At 35.5% G+C, this 21398-nt stretch overlaps 1 protein-coding gene across 2 annotated transcripts in view; it reads right to left on the reverse strand.

Moving 5' to 3' along the window:
* NELL1 (neural EGFL like 1) overlaps positions 1 to 21398 on the reverse strand; it is a 932437-nt gene that overhangs the window by 680124 nt on the left and 230915 nt on the right. The window lies entirely within an intron of this gene.

A 21398-nucleotide genomic window follows, 5' to 3' on the forward strand; every position in this document is an offset into this window, starting at 1 on the left:
ATAACAGAAGAGACAGGTGGCAATCAAGATTACAGTCACCAGCTCAAATGGCCCCTATGCAATCACATACTCTTGGCAGGTCAGATTATTTTTCAACAAAATTGATTCATTCAAAGGGTGAGCTAGCCTTAGTATATACTGAACTACTCTAAGGCATCCTACTTTAGGAATCTTGAATTGGACATTTACGTGGAGAAAGCTACTATTAGTTACCACTAGTTAATGCCAATTATAGATTATATCACCAAAGATACATCAATAAAAAGCATTGATTCAATAAAAATTCTCCTTAATGTACTAATCATCCTGGAACGTTAAATACTGCTGATTTACAGGATTTTTTTAAAGTGGGAAGAAATATAAAAGAAACATATTAGCCTAAAATTTTTCTACTGATTCATTTAACCAAGGAAATAAAATTAGACATTGGGAAAATTCCGTAACAATCCTTGCTCCTCAACTAATCAAGTAACATGAGTCTTTGTTGATGAGTCTTAAGACAAGAGTAAAAGGTGGTCTATTAATTCTGTAATTCAGTCTGGAAGAATAGCTCAAATTTAAGAAAGTCATCAGGGCTGTCATCTCTCAATGAAAATATTGACTTGGCTTTTGAATTTTTCAAGTTGAATTTCAAGATTCTGTTGTTAGGGTTTTTTTCTGATTTGATGGCAGAGATATTACAGAACAGATGGAAGATGTGGAAGCTGGTTCAGAATATTGAGCCTAATCTATAAATAAAATATAGGCTTAAGATAGTGATAAAAGTCTTTCAGAGGGAGTAACATTTAACATTTATGTGCTCATCTTCTAAACAGCAGAAGGCAATCAGCAAATGCTGTTTTTGACTTACTATTTCAAGAAAAAATATTAATTGGAAATATTAATAGAAATAACAGGATCACAGCACCTCTTCCACAGAATGATATGTTTATTAACCTCTTCCTCTTCAAGGATGATGCAGTGTTTGTGATTACAAGAGAAGACAGCCTCACCATGGGGAAGAAGTTTCTGCCACTGCTGCTCAATATTAATTCATAATCTCTTGCAGAGGAATACCAGGGAGCAATTAATGGAGCACAATCTAAATGAATTAACTTCTCTCTGGGATGAAATTATGCAGTCTTTCAAAGCAAATTAACTCCTTTGAGAGGCTAGCACACCTTCAAGCATACATGGCAATTTGAGACAAGCATGGATTAGAAGTCAGGGAACCTGGGTTCAAGTTCTGGATCTGTCTCTAACTAACCGGGCAGACTTAGGCAATAAGTTAGTCAACTTCTGTGAGCCCCAGTTGCTTCATCTGGAAAAGAAGTGCTAGGTGAAAAAGCTAAAGATCCACCCAGCACTCATGTTCTAGGTCAATGAAACAGGCCTCCAAACTGAAACTGTCACATTTTAGGCATCTATGCTTTCATTACTTTTCAAATAATCATAATAATAAAAGAATGTGAACAGACAGAACTATAGATTTCCATCTTATAGATTTCCTGGAACATGGAAAATTTCAGCACTAAAACAGAGGTTCCTAGGCAAACCAGGACAGCTGGTTACCTTAGGTGATGCAGAATTGGTGGAAGTATATGTAACAGAAAAGGATCGGATCCATACGTGTTCATCAGAAGACCCTAGATTATTTTTATTTTTATCATCATGGAAAAGGGTACTCAGAAACCTGGAGCACATATGTCATGGTGCTAAATATCTTTCCAAAAACAAACAGAAAACTCATTTTAAAATACCCCATCCCACTAATCCTAAAGCAAGAAAATACAGCACATAGCAGTTTTCCTTTTCCTTTTCAAGTGACTTTACTCATTTTAGTGACATTATGAATTACAAATCACCTGCCTTCATACCTTTCTTCTGTCTGCATCTCTCCTTACTTACCTGTCTTTCCACTTTTAATCTCTGGTACCTGTGTGTGTCTGTTATAGATTAGGTGAAGGTCAATGATGTTGACTTGAACAAAAAACAGAAATAAAAGCTGACAGCTTCCCAATGCTCATTAACACAAAAACCCAAAGCACTTGGTATTTTTTATGAGAAAAGGTCATAGAGGTGAGCCCACATACTGGCATGAAAATTTGTTCCTACCAAATGAATCAAGATGGGAATGTTAATTTATTTGAATGGTTCTAAGTCAATGCTGGATTAAAAGAAAAGCGGTGATACCCTACAGATACCACTTATAATCTAAAGATGTCTGAGTGCATGTGTGTGTATGCATGTGACTACACACATTTATGTATATCACAGCACCTTCCCCAGAATAAGAATCAGAAGATCTGGTATTAAATTGCTATATGGACAATTTATTGCCAGGACATTTGCTGATAAAAGAAGCATTTGCTAAGCATGTAGTTTTCTTCATAAAACTACAAAAGGGATTTTATAATGTATAAAACTACAAAGGAGCTCAATCAGCTTTATTCTTCTCAAAAAAAGAAAAAAGTGTGTGTGTGTGTGTGTGTGTGTGTGTGTATATATATATATATATATAATCTATGAGGATTTCCACAGATGAAAATGTGCCTTCAAGCACTACAACTTCCCCCAAAGGCGATATGGCATAAAAAGACAAAATTTTTATTATTTCTCCTCATTTAACTCTAAATGTATCTACATTTAACTGAAAAATGCAACTCTAGCTGGGCCTGTATTAGCTGACCTATTTTGATCTCATTTTTTCAGACCTATGGTTTTTGCCATATTATTCATCTTGGCAGTGTTTCTCAAACTTCTAGTTTCTGAGAATCACCTTGAGTATCTGCTTAACATTCAGATTCTTGTGTCAACCCAAAGGATCCTGTTTCAGTAGGATTGGAGTGGGCCCAGGAATCTTAATTTTTTAAAAAAAACCTCTTCCAGATGATTCTGATGAATGGTAAAAGGACCTCACTTTGAAAAATTCTGCTCTATTGTCAACAATTTGCTTCTTTTGGAGCAAGAGGGTTTACTCATTAAAAGTTCACAATGGTTAAAATTATTGCATCCAACTCATATATAAACAGAGTAAAATCTCACTGATTTGGAACTGAACAAAACCCAACAGAATTACTAGATTATATTACAAACACCATGAACGCAAAGATAATAGATTTTCATCTTCGTATCCCCTGAAGTTCCTATTGTAGTAGATTTCACATAGTAAACACAATAAATATTTTAAAGCATCAAATTATTGAAAACTATGAATTATACAATATTGAACCACATAATTTTGAGCACAATTAGGATCTATGAAGATCATGTAGGGCGTTAGTTTTTAATTTAGGGTATACATCAGAATTTTGGAAGAGGTTGAAAGAACAGTCATGACTATTTTGAAAACTGTCTGAGGTCATTTTGATACTTATCATAAGAACTACTTATCTAGGACCAGATCACCTGTTCATATGACCTACGAGAAATTTAAGGCTTTGATACCCTAAGTAGCTTTTCTAAAGGATACCTTAATCCTAGGCTATATACTACAGGGCTACTAACTCTTGCAAACCAAAAATAAAGTTCTAAGGCCCCCAACCATCTGAATGAACCTCCTTCTCTTGGCCAAGGGCATTCCAGAGTTAACATGGAAATCTAGTTTAGGCCATGATGGGAGAGGAGTTGAACATCCTTCATTATACCCCTCCAGCATTTACATCAACACAGACCTTAAGTCTAATGAGAAACATTTACAATATATTCTTCCTGAAGGCTGCTACTTAGAGGCTTCATCTGCATGATAAAACCTTCTTCTCCACAACCCCTTATCAGAACCCTGACATTCCTTACTACTGATAACGCTTTCAACCAACAGCCAAACAGAAAAATTTTAAATCTACCTATGACCTGGAAGCCCCCACTCTTCTGGTTGTCCCACCCTTCCAGATCAAACCAATGTAAATCTTACACGTATTGATGGATGTATTATGTCTCCCTAAGATGTCTAAAGCAAGGTATACATGAGGACCACCTTGGGCACCGGTCCTCAGGACCTCCTGAGGTTGTGTCACGGGTGCATCCTTAACCTTGGCAAAATAAACTTTCTAAATTGATTGAGACTTGTTTATCATCAGCTAGAGACAGATCGAGACATTTCTGATTAACACTCTAAAACCAGTGCTGGGTCACTACAATATGCTGTAGGTAAAAAATAAATCATTTAAGGGAGCCCCTTAACATGAACTAACAACATATTGTTACAAAGAGCTCTTGTTATCAAAATGAGATTTTATCTTAATTGCCTTGATAGATACTAATCAAACATGCAAGACTAATTATTTGTATTAAATACTAATAATTTGCTAAGACAGTTTTCCAGTGCTAGAAAACAGAAGTCTTTCTAGGTAGCCAAATATTCCCCCTCGCCCCGCCCCCGTAATCTTATTTACACTATTAATTTGCTAAACATTCCATTTTCTTATTGTTAGTGTAATGATGAACCTCAGCTGATCTGAGGCCCTAAATAAATCCCTAAGATGCAGAGCCCAAAATTAATAAGCTTTTACTATTAGTACTGATGGAGAGCAGAAAAATGGATTTTTTTTTCCTTTTGTTTAATTCACCTGTTGCCACCCTGTACCTCCTGCTGTCAGCTCACCATGCACTGAAAAATAAATTTGCACCTGGTACATTGTATATTATGGATTGTTAATGTTTAGGGAACTAATGCCCATTATTTCTATTATTCCTAGAACGTTTCTCATTTTGCATTAAGAAATGTAGAAACATGCAATTAAAAAAATTAGAAAATTATCCAATTAGGTCCCTCCTGTGTATGGAATAACTAACATTAGGCAAGCTCTTCTAAACATGCAGAGCTTTCTGATACAAATGAAAGCAGCTTCACCACCAAGCAAATGCTAATTCTTTTTTTAACGCTCTTATTTCCCTGCAGATCTCTGTTTACATTGAAGAAAATGGTTCTATTTTTTTTTTGTATGCTAAAATACTGAAACAAATTGCTTTGAAAGAGAGAGGAAAAAGGGGTGGGAGAGTTTCCTGCTGGGCATGTAAATATATGGATGAAGATGTGTTCTGGTTATAAACTGGCAGGGACTCAAGCTTTGGAAACAGACTAACAAAAAGTAGGACCTGGGAAACTCCCAGAGAGGTTTTCAAAATGCAACCAATCATGTACTTCTGCCCTGAAGACGTTAATAAAATATTCCAGCATGCAAAACAGCCAAGAAAGACACTTGTCGACTTTCATTATGATCCATAAAAACTGTCAGCTCATTAGCATATCATTAGCTGTCCTGCTGTTTCCAAAGTCTTAATGCACAGAAATATTAATCTTCAAATGTGTAAGATTCCCTAGTTCTGTGACTTTGACTTTCTGCATGAAAGGAAAAATAAGAATTAAAGATGGGAGGAATCCAATATAGCTTATTTTTCAATGTGCCTATAAACATATGTTTACCATCTGTGGAATTATGGGAAGCAGCTGAGGTAAAAATAACAGCTGTGGAATTTTTAAAAAGTTGTAATCAATTTCACTTCCCAGTGACACCTCAGCTGTTAGAGGAGACAGTGATGTCCAGGTAAGGGAAAGGTTTCAGACCCCAGTTCACCAGACACAGACAGAGATAGAGAAACAAAGCCAGGAGGGCCTTGGCCGCTGTGAAAGGCTTTGGAATGAAAAGTCTCCCTGAGGCCTCAACTCTTTAGAAACTGTCAGAACACTCAACCCCTGAAGCATCCTTATAACTTATTTCGGTTCACCTGGGCTCATTTTTTAATTTTTCACCCTCTGAAATTGTAACAGCATAATCAGCTTAGAATGCATCAAAGGGAAATTGAGTGGGTAGTCAATCATCTTGATAATGAAAATCTATGACAATCAGAAGATTCAGATAAGCCTATCGCTACCGGCCAGCTTTTTTCAAATGGATGCTGTTTTGAAGTGAAGAAATTCCCAGCTTGTGTTCTGTGTCTCAGACAGGAATTACCTAATGCTAGAGGCTTATGTACCAGGCACCAAACAAGTGATTCCATCCTCTGCTATTTAATCAGCAGCACTTTTTTTTTGCGCTGTCCACAAGGATCCACCAGGGTGCAGAAATTCGGTTTGACAAGTGAGGAGCTTTTGCTTTTACTTTGCCTATAAAGCAACATAATAATATTTAAAATAGAGAATAATGTTATTTTAACCTGGAAGCACATCAGAAGCAATTTTAGCTCTGGAGCAATTCAGCAGACGCGGTTGTTGAATCCATGAGGCAGCTTCCACAAGATAAATATTAAAAGCCTGGAGCTATGCTGACTCTCACCTGAGAAGTGGCTGCCTCTTTTTCAGGGAGATTTTTGTAGTGTTGAATTGATCAAGAGGTAGTTTCCGTAATGAGACACTGATATATTTCCCCTACCCCAGCCATTTCTTCTCATAAAAGGATGGCCAGAAGCACTGCCTGGCATCCAGGATTCTAAGGAGAAGATGAGTTTTGAAAGCTGTCCCATGGAAAGCATCTTTGTAATGAGCCATTCCATGAGGCCAGTCCCCAACAAGAAGAACCGCCTCGCTCTCTAGGAAGATGGGCTATGTGAAATTGCCATCCCCTTTTGATGTTTCCACTGGGATCACCTATTCTTTGAAGCTGGAAACCCAGAAAAAGACACATTCTGTCTCCTGGTGGTACTTGGTGTAATTAAATATCATGTCTCCCTAGTCAATACAGTGGTAACTGTGGAAACACACGGTTAGTCCTTAATAAATATTTGTTGAATGAATAAGTAAAGACTTTGAAATCGTAAAGACCTGGGTCTAAATCCCATTTCCATCACTTCTGGGCTATACAAGGTTGGCAACTTCCTTAATCTCGGAGTCCAATTGCCTGACCTATACAATGGGGATAAGAATCACTAATTTAGTAGGATTTCTCTGACGGTGAAATGTCATTAACTGAGATAACATATGTCATTAACTGAGATAACATACCTCAGGGCCAAAGTCTGAACATAGGAAGCATTCAATAACTGTTGGTTCTGTCCTCTACATTCCCATAACCCACCTCTGCAGCAAAATGATTGTCCAAGTCTCTGAATGCTCTTTGTGTTATCTGTCTGTACCAGGTATTTGAGCTCAAGCACAAAGTTCCTTATATCTACAGAGAATCATACACTCATCAAGCTGGAATAGATAATAGGAATAACTGTTCTCTCTCTCTTAATGACATCCTCCCAACTAAAGCAGACATTCCTAAAAGACAGGAGAGTGCCTTCATTTCTACAGCATACAGTTACACATACAGGGAGCATTAAATGCCTAGAAATGCATTTTTATGTGCTTAAATACAAAAAAGGGATGGGGACATGTGCTGTACACGTACTATGTGCAAGTTGCTTTTAATATGTATTCTTATATAATCTGCATTACCTTCAGGAAAGACATCTCTGGACCTTTACAAATAAGAAGATAGAGTCATAACTGGTAAATTCATTAAGAGTATATTGTCTGCCAGTTATGTACCTGGTACTTCTAAGCACTTACTGAATGAGAGAGAGTTCTGACCCTGGTGAAGCTTACCATCTAGAAAGACCAATGATGAACAAATAAACAGTCACAAAAACGATACTCAGAACCTGCTACATAATTTACAGAGTCCCTTGTTCAAAATTTACTAAACAATTGAAGAGGGCAACAGCAGGGCATTAAGCTAATCACAGGACGTTTCTAAGCACAGCCCCGTGGGACTGCACAGGTTGATGGCCCATGAAGCCAGCCCTGCCTATACTTTCAAACTGTGGTGAGTGTGAGGAAGGAAATACAGATGTTTCCGTTGGAAAGTATGTGATAGAATGACTGCAAATTGATTCCCCATTTGTACTCACACATCTTGAACAGTGACTTTGTACACAGTCACATCAAGAGGAGGAGTCTGTTTCCCTACCCCTTAAGTCTAGGGCTGGTCTTGTGACTTGCTTTGACCAGTAAAGCACTGTGGAAGTGATGGTGTGCCAGTTCCCAGCCTAGGCCTCAAGGGCCTTGTGAGCATCTACCCTACCTTGAAACATTGCCAAGCACCACAGGAACAAGCCCAGGCTGGTCTGTTAGATAATGAAAGACACATGGTCCAGTTGCCAACACTGCCCCAGCAAGGAATTAATCACTATGTCACTGAGATTATCCCAGATAAGTCAGCCTTTGGCCAACTCCACCAGCCAGCTACAGGCATATGAGTAAATCTAGAGGGGATCAACCAAGACTGATCCTTATCAACACAATTTTTCAGCAGACCTGTTAGCTTATTGACATAAGCCCCTGAGTTCTGGGGGTTTGTGGTGCAGCAATAGCTAACTGATACATGCAGTAATGGTGAAGGACCTGCAAACAGAGGGTGCTCCAGGAAAATATCCTGCACATGTACTCTAGAACTTAAAATACAAATTATAATTAATCAAAAAAAAGAAGACAGCATTTCAAACAACCGAATGAAAACTGTCCTAGGCACAAGCAGGTGAAAAGGCCCTGTCACGTTCAAGAAACTATAAAAAGAGTAAAGTGGCTGAGGCATGGTGGGCAGAAGAGAAAATGGCATGAGAGAAGGTTGCAGAGGACAGCAAGGACCAGATCTTACACTGATCTGACACGCAACAGAGAGTCACTGAAAAAATTTAAGTAAGAGAGCAACTTCATTGGCTTCAAAAAGCAAAGTAACACAAGTTCAACAGCTATAATAAAGAGGTATGTTCAGGATTCAAACTCAGATCTCCATCCCTTGAAACCAAGATTCTTCCTCCCGGCCCTGGAGTTCTCATTATGTTTCTGTCTAAAGCATGTCCCAGAACCAGCAGCATCAACATCACCTGGTGGCTTGTTAGACATGAGAAGATTTTGGGTCCCAACCTAGGCCCACTGAATCAGACTTTGGAAACAGGACCAAGCTACCTGTTTTGTTTTTTTTATTTTGTTTTTTAAATGTTTACATTATAAACATTTTAAGTGCACAATTCAGTGGCATTAAATACATTCACAGTGTTATGCGACCATCACCGTTATTAATCAAACTTTTCTATTGCCTCAAAGAAAACTCTGTAACCATAAAGCAATAACTCCCATGACCTCCCACCCCATTCCCTGTTAACCATTAATTTAATTTGTCTCAATAAATTTGTCTATTCTTGATACTTCATGTAAGTGGAATTATAGAATAGTTGTCCTTTTGTGTGTGGTTCCTTCACATAGCATATGATTTTAGGGCTCATCCACATTGCAGTATGTATCAGAACTTCATTCCTTTCTTATGGATGAATAATATCTCACTGGATACATATACCAAGTGTTCTTTATCCATTCATACATGGGTAGACATTTGGCTTCATTCCATCTTTTGGGTATTTTGAATAATGCTGCAGTGAATGCTGACATACAAGTGTCTGTTTAAGTTCCTGTTTTCAATTCTCTTATCTATAAACCAAGGAGAGGAATTGCTGGATTACATGGTAATTCTGTTTTTAAATTTTTGAAGAACGAAGAAACTGTTTTCCACAGCAGTTGCACGATTTAATTTTTTAATTTTTTTAATTAAAATGTTTATTTTTATTTTAAATTTTATTTTTTAAATTTTACTTTAAGTTCTGGGATACATGTGCAGAACGTGCAGGTTTGTTACATAGGTATACTTGTGCCATGGGGGCTTGATGCACCTATTGACCTGTCCTCTAAATTCCCTCCCCTTACCCCCAACCCCCAATGGGCCCCAGTGTGTGATGTTCCCCTCTGTGTCCATGTGTTCTCATTGTTCAACTCCCACTTATGAGTGAGAACATGTGGTGTTTGGTTTTTGCTTCCTGTGTTAGTTTGCTGAGGATGATGGCTTCCAGTTTCATCCATGTCCCTGCAAAGAATATGATTGTGTCCCTTTTTATGGCTGTGTATTACTCCCTGGTGTATATGTACCACAATTTCTTTATCAAATAGTCTATCATTGTTGGGAATTTGGGTTAGTTCTACGTCTTTGCTATTGTGAATAGTGCTGTCATAAACATACGTGTGCATGTGTCTTTTCAGTAGAATGATTTATATTCCTCTGGGTATATACCCAGTAATGGGATTGCTGGGGCAAATGTTATTTCTGGTTTTAGATCTTTGGGGAATCACCATACTGTCTTCCACAATGGTTGAACTAAGTTACATTCCCACCAATAGTGTAAATATGTTCCTATTTCTCCACGGCCTCACCAGGATCTATTGTTTCTTGCCATTTTAACAATCTCCATTCTGACTGGCTTGAGATGGTATCTCATTGTCATTTTGATTTGCATTTCTCTGATGATCAGTGATGTTTAACTTTTTTTCATATGTTTTTTGGCCATGTAAATGTCTTATTTTGAGAAGTGTCTGTTCATCTCTTTTGCCCACTTTTTGATACAGTTTTTTCTTGTAAATATGTTGAAGTTCCTTGTAAATTCTGGATATTAGACCTTTGCCAGATAGGTAGATTGCAAAAATGTTCTCCCATTCTGTAGGATGCCTGTTCACTCTAATGATAGTTTCTTTCACTGTGCAGAAGCTCTTTAGTTTAATTAGATCCCATTTGTCAATTTTGGCTTTTGTTGCCATTGCTTTCGGCATTTTCATCAAGCTGTATGATTGTATATTTCCACCAGCAGTATACAAGAGTTCCAAATTTTCCACAACCTCACCAACACTTATTTTCCCCTTATTTTCTACTAGAATGGGAATTTTATTTAAAAATTATAACCACTGGGGTATGCAATGACATATCATTGGAGGTTTAATTTGAATTTTCCTAATGACTAAAGATGTTGAGTATCTTTTCATGTGCTTATTGGACATTTGTATATCTTCTTTGGAGAAATGTGTATTCAGATCATTTGCCCATTTTTCAATCGGATTGTTTGTCATTTTGTTCAGTTATAGGAGTACTTTATATACTCCGGACATTAAATTTTTATAAGACACACAATTTGAAAATATGTTCTTCCTTTTTTGGTTTTGTTTTCACATCCTTAATAATCTCTTTTGATGAAGAAATTTTTTTTATTTTGAAATCCAATTTATCTATTTTTTTTTCTTTTGTTGGTCATGCTTTTTTTGACCAAAAGAATCCATTGTGAAATGCAAGACCACAAAGATTTACCTCGACTTTTTAATTCTAAGATTTAATGCTTGTAGCTATTATATTTAGAATGTTAGTTGATTTTGAGATCATTTTTATGTATAGTGTGAAGTAGGGGGTCCAACTTCTATACACAGAATCACAGCATCTGTGAGTACAGATAGTTTTACTTCTTTTCCAATTTGAATGCATTTACTTATTTTCTTGTCCATTTGCACTGGCTAGAAATTCCAGTACAGTGTTAAATAGCAGTAGTGATATCTTTGCCTTCTTCCTGATCTTAAAAGGAAAACTTTGAGTCTTTCACTATTGAGTATAATGCTAGCTCTGAGCTTTTTCATTAATGCCCTTTATCATGTTAAGAAAGTTCCCATATGCTGCTCATTTTCTGAGTGTTTTTATCATGACAAGATACTGGATTTTGTCAGATGCATTTTCTGTGTCAATTGAGATGATCCTGTGGGGGTTTTTTTCCCTTCATTCTATTAATGTGGCAAATAATATTGATTCATTTTCCTGTGTTAAACCACTCTCCTGATAAATCCCACTTGGGCATAGTGTATAATCCTTTTAATAAACTGTTGGATTCAATTCATTTGTATTTTGTTGAGAAATGTTTCATCTACATTCATAAGAGATATTAGTCTGTAATTTTCTTTGCTTATGATGTCCTTATCTGGCTTTGGTATTATAGTAATTCTGACCTCATAGAATGAGTTAGGAAATGTATTTCCACTTTAATTTTTTGGAAGAGTTTGAGAAGGACTGATGTTCATTCTTCTTTAAATGTTTGTTGCAATTCACCAGTGAAGCCATCTGGTCCCAGACTTTATTTGGTTGAGAGATTTTTGTTACCAATTCAAACACTTTACTTATTATAAGTCTCTTCAGATTTTCTAATTCTTCATGATCCAGTCTTCTTCATGATCCAGTCTTAGTAGGTTAGAGGAATTTGTCAATTTCACCTAGGTTATCTAATTTGTTTTCATATAATTATTCACAGTCTTCTATTTTAATCCTTTTAATTTCTGTAAGGTCAGTAGTAATGACCCTACTTTAAATATGACAACCAATTGCCTTCTGGTCTCCGTGGTTTCTGATGATAAATTGGCTGCTAATCTTATGAAGAAGTCCTTGTATTTGACAGTCATGTCTTGCTTTCCGCTCTCAAGATTCTCTTTGTGTTTGTCTTTTGATGGTTTCATCACAATGTTTCTCAGTGTGGATACCTTTGAGTTTATCTTACAGTTTGCTAAACTTCTTGTATATATACATTCATATATTTCATCAAGTATGAAAAGTTTTCACCATTATTGTTCCAAATTTTCTTTCTAGTACTTTCTATCTTCTCCATCTGAGACACCCCTGGTGCATACATTAGTCTATTTGATAATGTCCTACAGATAGATCCCTCAGGCCTTGTTCATTTTTCTTTATTCATTTTTCTTTTTGCTTCACAGCCTTGTTAATTTCAGTAATCTTATCTTTAAGTTCCATTACTCATTCTTCAGCCTGTTCAAATCTTCTCTTGTATTCCTCTAGTAAGTGTTTTATTCCAGTTGTACTTCTCAGCTGCAGAATATCTGTTTGGTTCCTTTTTATAATTTATATCTCTTCATTGATATTCTCATTTTGTTTATACATCATTTTCCTGACTTATTTCTTTATCCATGTTTTCATTTAGCTCTTTAAGCACATTAAAGACAGTTATTTTAAAGTCTATACAGTAAGCTCAATATCTGTGCTTCCTCAGGAATGGTTTCTATTCATTTATTTTGCTCCTTTGAACGACAATACTTTCCTCTTTCTTTGTCTGTGACTTTATTTAAACACCGAACATTGGGATGTTATAACATATTAACACTGGAGAACAGATCCTCCCCTTTACTGGGGTTTGATGAGTTTTGGTTTCCTTTACTTTTGATTGTTGAATGCTATAGTAGTCCATTTCTTTAGTCGCTTACCAAACTATTTTTGCAGAGACTGTATTTCTAGTCACGTATAGTAACTGAAATCTCTGTTCCTAATCTTACGTTATAAAGTATTTTGGGCCAGGCAAGGTGGCTCACACCTGTATTCCCAATCCTCTTATAGGCTGTGGAAAGAGGATTGCTGGAGGCCAGCAGTTTGAGACCTGCCTGGGCAACATAGTGAGACCCTGTCTGTATGAAAAAAAAAATTGAAAATTAGCCAGGCATGGTCACGTGTGCCTGTAGTCCTAGCTTCTTAGGAAGCTAAAATGGGATGATTACATGAGCCCAGGAGGTCAAGGCTGCAGTGAGCCATGATCATATCATTGCCTTCCAGCTTGGGCAACAGAATGAGACCCTGTCTCAGAAGAAGAAAAAAGAAAAGAAAAAAAAAGTTAAAAGAAAAAAAGTATTTTGACAGGGATTTCCTTGAATGTCAGCAGCCAAAAACAAGAGAGAGAGAGAGAGACTCCTCCAACCCTTGCAGATTATCTCTGTGCTGGGATCCTCCTTCAACACTTAACCAGGCTTGCACGGATCCTGGGGATCAGCCCAAGATGAAAGCTTTGGGTGTTCTCAAGTCTTTTCTGGCCTTGCCTCTTGCCCTAGGCATGTGTATGGCTTTCTAAATTCCTTGAACACACAGGTGATTTTGAATGTCCTAATTGTCCAAAGAAACTCTCTTTCCAGCATTTTCTCTTTGCTTTACGTGATCTACTCTATGTCTCAACCATACTCTTTGGCCACAGGCAGCCACATGGTGTTTGTTAGATTTGAAATGTTTTCCTAAATTAATACATAATAATTGTATCTATGTATCGGATACATTTGATACTTGGTACATGCATACAATATATAATGATCAAATCAGGATAATTGGGATATCTATCACTTCAAACATTAGTTATTTATTCATGCTGGGAACATTCCAAATCTTCTCTTGGAGCTATTTTGAAATATACAATAAATCAATGCCTGCCACGTTTTTCTAGCATGGAAGAGTTCTGAGTTAGGTGAGATGGAAACAAGTACCTTGTATCAGTTCTTCACATAGTCCTAGATAGTTAGAATAGACATACAAAATAATTTGTGAATAAGGTCTGCTCTGCCCATTCCACAACCAGAGACTGTTGTCCTACACTAGGAACATGGGCTGAAATCTTTCAAGACTGCCACTGGGTTATAAATGCTATGGTGCAAAAGGCAAGTAAACACACCTCACAGCTTTCCTAGTCCTTTAAAGTTGCCTTTTTCTTGATTTGGCATTCACTCAGTTGCTATAAACCTTTGACGATTTTCCTAAGTTCCAACAAAGTTGGTTCTGACAATTTCTGCTTGTTTTTCAGTGTTTCTGTCGAGAAACAGCAGCTTGGGGTTTTCTACTCTAACATTTTGTTGACATCCAGCTACTTGTGTTTTAACAAGCCTTACAGGATATTTGTATGCACTCTAAAGTTAGAAAACCACTAATCTAAAAAGTCACTAATTAGAAGCTAATTACTGACCATATGTTAGATTTGTGGGCTCTTTATAGAGAGGAGGCAAAACCCTAATCCAGGCTATCAACACGTATTTCCCGTATGTCAGTGCACTCGAATTTGAAACTTCAAATTGAATAAATCAAAACCAATAAGAAGGTTGTGAAAAAAAAGTGTCGGTTCTTAGACCCTACTGTTCAGTTCTCAATGAGGAGGTCTAAGAGTACACAATAATTTCATTTTTAAAGTCTTCCAATGTGATTTTAATGTCTTTTCAGGATTGAGAACCAGTCATTGCCCTTCATTACAGATCCAGGGCCTACAAGTAAAGTAGAGCTTCACCAGGTAGTAACTAGCTACAGAACAAGAAACAGCATTGCAGTGAATATGAGTTCAGTTTTAAACTGAGACACCTGGATGAATTTCTGTTCATTCTTGGAAACACGGCAAAATTATATACATATACATATATACACATACACACATATACACATATAGTCACATATATATGTGGATCATCACCCTGAAAAAGTATGCCATTGTAAACATTTTGAGTATTTATGATGTACAAAAGGGTTGAAAACAAAATGCACGAAACACTTGAGAAATAAAATATCCTCAATATAGTTGAAGTCTTCTGGGTTTACAACCCTAATAAAATTCCCATTTCCTCCTCTCAGAATTAAACTATTCTAAATTTAGTGTTTATCATTCCTATGCATTTGTTTTTGTATATATATGGATGTATCAATAAGCAGTATATTGAATTATTTGGCATTTTGAAATATATAAATGATTTAATACTGTAATTTTCCCCTGCTACTGGCTTTTTCATTTAAAATTACTTTAGCAATTCATCAATTTTTGTTCAATTTCACTGATTTTTATGTTTCTTTGGATGACTCTACTACAATGTATTTAAACATTCTCCTATTGATGGACAATTAAGTTTTTTCCAAGTTTTTGAAATTACCAAAAAACAAACAAACAAACAAAACAAAACAAAAAAATCTCCTGTGATGATGCTTATACATGTATACCTGGGTATACGATCAAGAGTTTCCTCAATGTTTATACCAAAGAGTTGGGCTCCTATGTCAAAATTATGCATATAACAAGGATTCCCAAACTTCCCTCCCTATTTGTTTTACCAATTCAAGTTTCCAACACAATGGGTGAGAATCCATTGCTCAACAACTTCCCCTACACACAGCATTGTCAGATGGTTTTTCACTTTTGCCAGGCTAATGGGTAAGAAATGGTTTCTCATAATGGTTTTAATTTGCATTTCCAAGATAACTAGTGAACTTGAATTACTTTCAATATGTTCACTGGCTATTTATGCTTACTACTTTGGAAAACCATTCTTCTGTATCTTTTGCCTGACTTACTACTGAGTTAAAAAAAAAAGCCTTCTTATTGATTTACAGCATTTCTTTAATGAATACTTTTTTTTTGCTAATTGTTGTCAAGATCTTCTTTGATGTATTGTTAAAATTTTTAGAATTTTAGGCAGTAAACCCATCTATATTTAAGGACTTTTGCATTTTTTATCTTAAGAACTTCTCTATCCTGAATGAGATCGTGAAGATACGTTCTTATGTTGTCTTCAAAACCTTTCAACATTGTGCTTTCATAGTTAGATATTTAATTCAACTGTCCTTGTAAGTGATTTTTATTTATTTTTATTTTATTTATGATTCAGGTATATATTTGAAGCTTTTCCTTATACTGTACACAAAAATCAATTACATCACTCAATGTGTGTATATATTATATATACATATATAATTTTTTTAAATAACTGATTTTCCTAACCATGTATTGATGAATCCATCCTTTCCTCATTGGTCAGGAATGCCACATCAGTTACGTATCAAGTTTCCAAGTTTCCACATCTGATGAAAGGGTTATTTCTGGCCTCTCCATTCTGATCTCTTGGTTCATGTGCTCACCAATGTAGTGATATCACACTCTGTTGATTGCTATAACTTTATAATAAGCCTTCACATCTGGATAGCTAAGTCCCTTCCTTTTTCTCCCTCAGAAAATGTCTTAGTTATTCTTGGCCTCTGGTCTTCCCTAAAAACTTTAGCATCAGCTTGCAGAGTCCATCAGGAAAAAAACAAATCCTCTTGGGAACTGATTACAAGTTCATTGACCCTAGAGACCAATGTAGAAGGATCAGACAATTATTTTAAGCCTTCTTCTCCAAGAACATAGTGTACTTCTGCCCAGTTAGGTCTTCTTTTGTGGTTTTTAATAAAATTTTATAATTTTCTTTATAGGTGTCATGTATATATTTTATTTGATTTGTTCTTAAGTATTTTATTCACATTTTGATATTATAAATAAAATCTATTTAATTGCAATTTTTGTTATTGTTGCTATTGCAGCTGCTACTTTGTTGCTTTTGTTCAGCAATGCAATTGATCTTATCTTTGGCTTTACGTCTAGCACTCTTTCTGAACTCTTGCTAACTCTAATAATTTGGTGATCATTTTTTCCTACATAGGCAACTACATAATGTGTTAATAACTACATTTTTCTTTATACTCCTTAAGATTTTTACTTATTTTGCTGGTAAGAACCTCCACTACAATATTGAATAGAAACACTGATAATAATTATTCTTGTGTGGTTCCTGATTTTAACAGGAATTTCTTAATATTTAAACCATAAGTACGATATTTGATGTATGTTTACTTTATGTACTTTTATCAATTTAATGCAGTTTCCTTCTATTTCTAGTTTGCTAGGAATTTTTAATGAGTCAGTATTGAATTTAATCTAGCGCTTTTTCTGCCTCTTGAAAAGGCCATTGGATTTTTTTCTCCTTTTGTCTGTTCAATGTAGTGAATTTCATTAAGAAATTTTCTGAAGATAAAAACAAATTTTCACTATTGAAATAATCAACTTGTTCTCTCTCACATACCCAGACACACATGCATACATACACACTGCTAATAAACAGTTTGCTAATAATATTTTGCTTAAAATTTTTAATCTAATCTGTTCAAAAGTAAATTGGCTTAAGCAATTCCCTTCTCATACGGTCCTTGTCTAGTCTGCAAATCGAGGTGACACTGTCCTCATAAAATTAGATGAGTTGTATTCTCATTTATTCTCCTCTCTGGAAGAGTTTATATAAGATTAGAATTATTTCCCTGGATGTGTCCTAGAATGCCCCTGTAAAACTGTGTGAGCCTCGTGGTTATTTGGTGGAGGGACATGATAGACTGCAAGAATGGTGCCAGTGCTTTGCTCCTCACTGTGTCCATGTCTGTGCAATGTGAATTTGTAGCATATCCCATCAAAAAGTCAAATCTATTTCCAATACACTTGAATTCCAGCTGGCCTTGTAACTTGCTTTGGCCAGTATAATGCACCTAAGTAATCTAGTGCAAGTTTCAAGCCTAGGCCTCAAATGGCCATGCACATTTCTGCTCTGACTCTTGAAACTTTGTTCCATGATCATGTAAACCAGTTTGGGCTAGACTTCTGGAAATTGAGAGGCCACATAAAGCACAGAAAAGCCATACCAGCTAAGGTCATTCTAGTACAGCCAGGCCCCAGAAACCCCAGCAGCTGATCAAAGATGTACAAATGAACCCACTGAGAATAAAATCCAGCAAAGTAAGCCCAGCTTAAATTTCTAACCCACAAAATTGTGAGGTAAATAAAGGCTGTTGTTTTAAGCCATTAAGCTTTGTTTTGATTTGTTGTCTATCAAAAGCTAACTGGTACAATAGACTTCAAATCACAAACTCAATTACTTTAATGAAGCTAAGACTACTGTAGTTGTTTATTTCAAGTCCATTTTGGTAATTCATGTAGCTTTAGAAAATTGTCCATTTTTCTCTAATTTTCCATTTTATTGGCATAAAGTTATTAATAAATGGTTACTGTTTTAATTTTTGCAGCATTTATTGTTATATGCTTTTTTTATTTCTACCTTATTTATGCCTTCTCTCATTTTCTTCTTGTTCAAATTTCCCAGTGTATTTTCAAATGACCAAATTTTGGCTTTCTTGATCTTGCCTATTGTACCCTACTCATTATTTTATGAATTTCTGTTCTACATTCTTACTATTTCATTCCTTTTACTTTCTTTGTATACATTCTGTTGCTCTTTTTCTAACTTTCCTATTTGGATGTTTAACTCATTAAATATCTACCTTTTCTAATATAGGCATTTAAAGATAAATAGTGCTAAGATTTGCTTTAGCTGCATCTCACAAATTGTGATATTTATTATCTTTCTTAGTTATTAACTTATACTATTATTTTTCCCCAGAATGATTACTTAAAATGATACTGTTTATATTTCCAAACATATAAAGGTGAGAGGTTAGTTATCTTTTCACTATTTATTTCTAACATAACTGCATTGTCATCAGAGAATATGGTCTATGTATCATTTTTTGTAATTTTTTGTAATTTGTGGAGACTTCCTTTTTATGGCCTTTTATGCAGTTAATTTTCACAAAGATTCCATGTTCTAGGTGTGTTCATTGTTGGTTGCGTGTGTGTGTGTGTGTGTGTGTATATATATATATATATATATATATGCAGCCATTAGATAAATTTGTTAAGTATGTTTAAATCCATATGCTTACTAATTTTTCTGCTTGCTTTATCTATAAGTTACTGCAAGAAGTATGTTAAATATCACTCAGTATGATGGCAAATTTATCCATTTTCCCTCTAATTACCTGCTATGCATATATGTATAGTTTAGTAAACATTTTTATTAAAGAATAACATATATACAGAAAGTTACACAAATCATAAAAGCACATATTGATGAATTAACTCGAAGTAAACACTTTGTGCAACTGCCACCTAGATACATAAATAAAACTAGGAGACTTCCCTAGTTTTATTTATAGATTTTTGAAAGCAAATATTTGTGAAAGCAAAAATATGGAATCACCCTAAGTGTTCATCAATGATAAAGAAAATGTGGTATATACAAATGGTCAACAAACAAATGAAAAAATGTTCAACATCACTAATTATCATGGAAATGCAAATTAAAACCCCAGTGACATACCACCTTAGTTCTGCAAGAATGGACATAATTTAAAAATAAAAAAAAAATAGATGTTGGCGTGGATGTGGTGAAAAGGGAACACGTTTACACTGCTGGTGTGAATGTAAACTATTACAACCACTATGGAAAACAGTATGGAGATTCCTTAAGACCCAAAAGTGGAAATACCATTTGATCCAGTAACCCCGCTACTGGGTATCTACCCAGAAAAAAAGAAGTCATTATATGAAAAAGACACTTGTACACACAGTTATAGCAGCACAATTCACAATTGCAAAGACATGGAACCAGCCTAAATATCCACCAACCAATGAATGGATAAAGACATTGTGGCATATATGTGATGGAATACCACTCAGCCATAAAAGGAAATGAAATAATGGCATTCACAGCAACCTGAATGAAATTGGAGATTTATTTTAAGTGAAGTAACTCAGGAATGGAAAACCAAATATCGTATGTTCTCACTCATAAGTGGGAGCTAAGCTATGAGGGCACAAAGGCATAAGAATGACAATGGATTCTGGGGACTTAGGGGAAAGGGTGAGAGAGGGTGAGGGGTAAAAGACTACATGTTGGGTACTGTGTACACTGCTCGGGTGATGGGTGCACCAAAAATCTCAGAAATCACCACTATGAAAATCTTATCTATGAAAGAAAAAAACCACCTGTTCCCCAAAATCTATTGAAATTTTTTCAAAATTATAAAAAATAAACACAAAATATAAAAAACAAAAAAAAAATCATAGAATTTTAAAAAAGAAAATATGGCGTATATACACAATGAAATACCATTTGGCCAAAAAAAGAATATGAAGTCATGTCATTTGCAGCAACATGGATGAAACTGGAGGTCATTATCTTAAGTGAAATAATTCAGGCATGAAAAAGGCAAGTATCACAAGTTCTCACTTATATGTGGGAGCTAAAAAATTTGAATACACAGAGAGTGGAAAGATATAGAGTGGAAAGACAGATAACAGAGACTGGGAAGGGTGAATGGGGTACATGGAGAAGGATGAAGAGAAGCTGGTTAAAGGGCACATACATACAGTAAGACAGAAAGAATAATTTCAACGTTTGATAGCAGAGTAGGGTGACTACACTGAAGAAAATGTATTATACTCAGGCAATGGACACCCTAAATACCTTGACTTGATCACTATACATTATATATATATAACAACATTCACATGCACCCCGTGAAATTTATGCAAATCTTAAACATTCTGTGCATGCCTTTTAATGTATACAAATGTATATCTCTATTAGACATTAGGTACCTAGAGTATTCTTTCTTGATCACAGGAAATACGTACGTCCATTTTATTAACTATACTAACAAACAGGTTTCCTTAGTACTTAAATCAATTTCATTCCCACCAGCAGTGAATGAAGGCTCCAGTTGCTCCACATCCTTGCAAATACATGGTATGGTCTGTGTTTTTAATTTGACCCATTCTGATGGATATTCAGTAGCATCTCAGTTTGGCTTTAGTTTCCCTGATGACTAATCATATTGATACCATCCCCTATGTTTACTAGCCTTTTGGACATTCCCTTTTGTGAAGTGCCTGGTAGTATTTTTCTCAAATTTTTTTATTGGATAGACTTTTTGTTATTGATGTAAAGGGGTCCTTTATACAGTTTGCATAAAAAGTCTGTGTGGGACACAACTACTTTGAATAGTTCCTCCTATTCCTTGACATGCCTTTTGACTCTCTTAGTCATCTATTTTCATGAGAAAAGTTCCAAATTTTAATATATTCCAATGGATCAGTCTTTTCCTTTATAGCTATTATTTCTTATGTCTTATTTAAAAAGCATTTTT

Source organism: Macaca mulatta, chromosome 14, assembly GCF_049350105.2.
Source record: "Macaca mulatta isolate MMU2019108-1 chromosome 14, T2T-MMU8v2.0, whole genome shotgun sequence".
In the NCBI taxonomy this organism is placed as follows: domain Eukaryota; kingdom Metazoa; phylum Chordata; class Mammalia; order Primates; family Cercopithecidae; genus Macaca; species Macaca mulatta.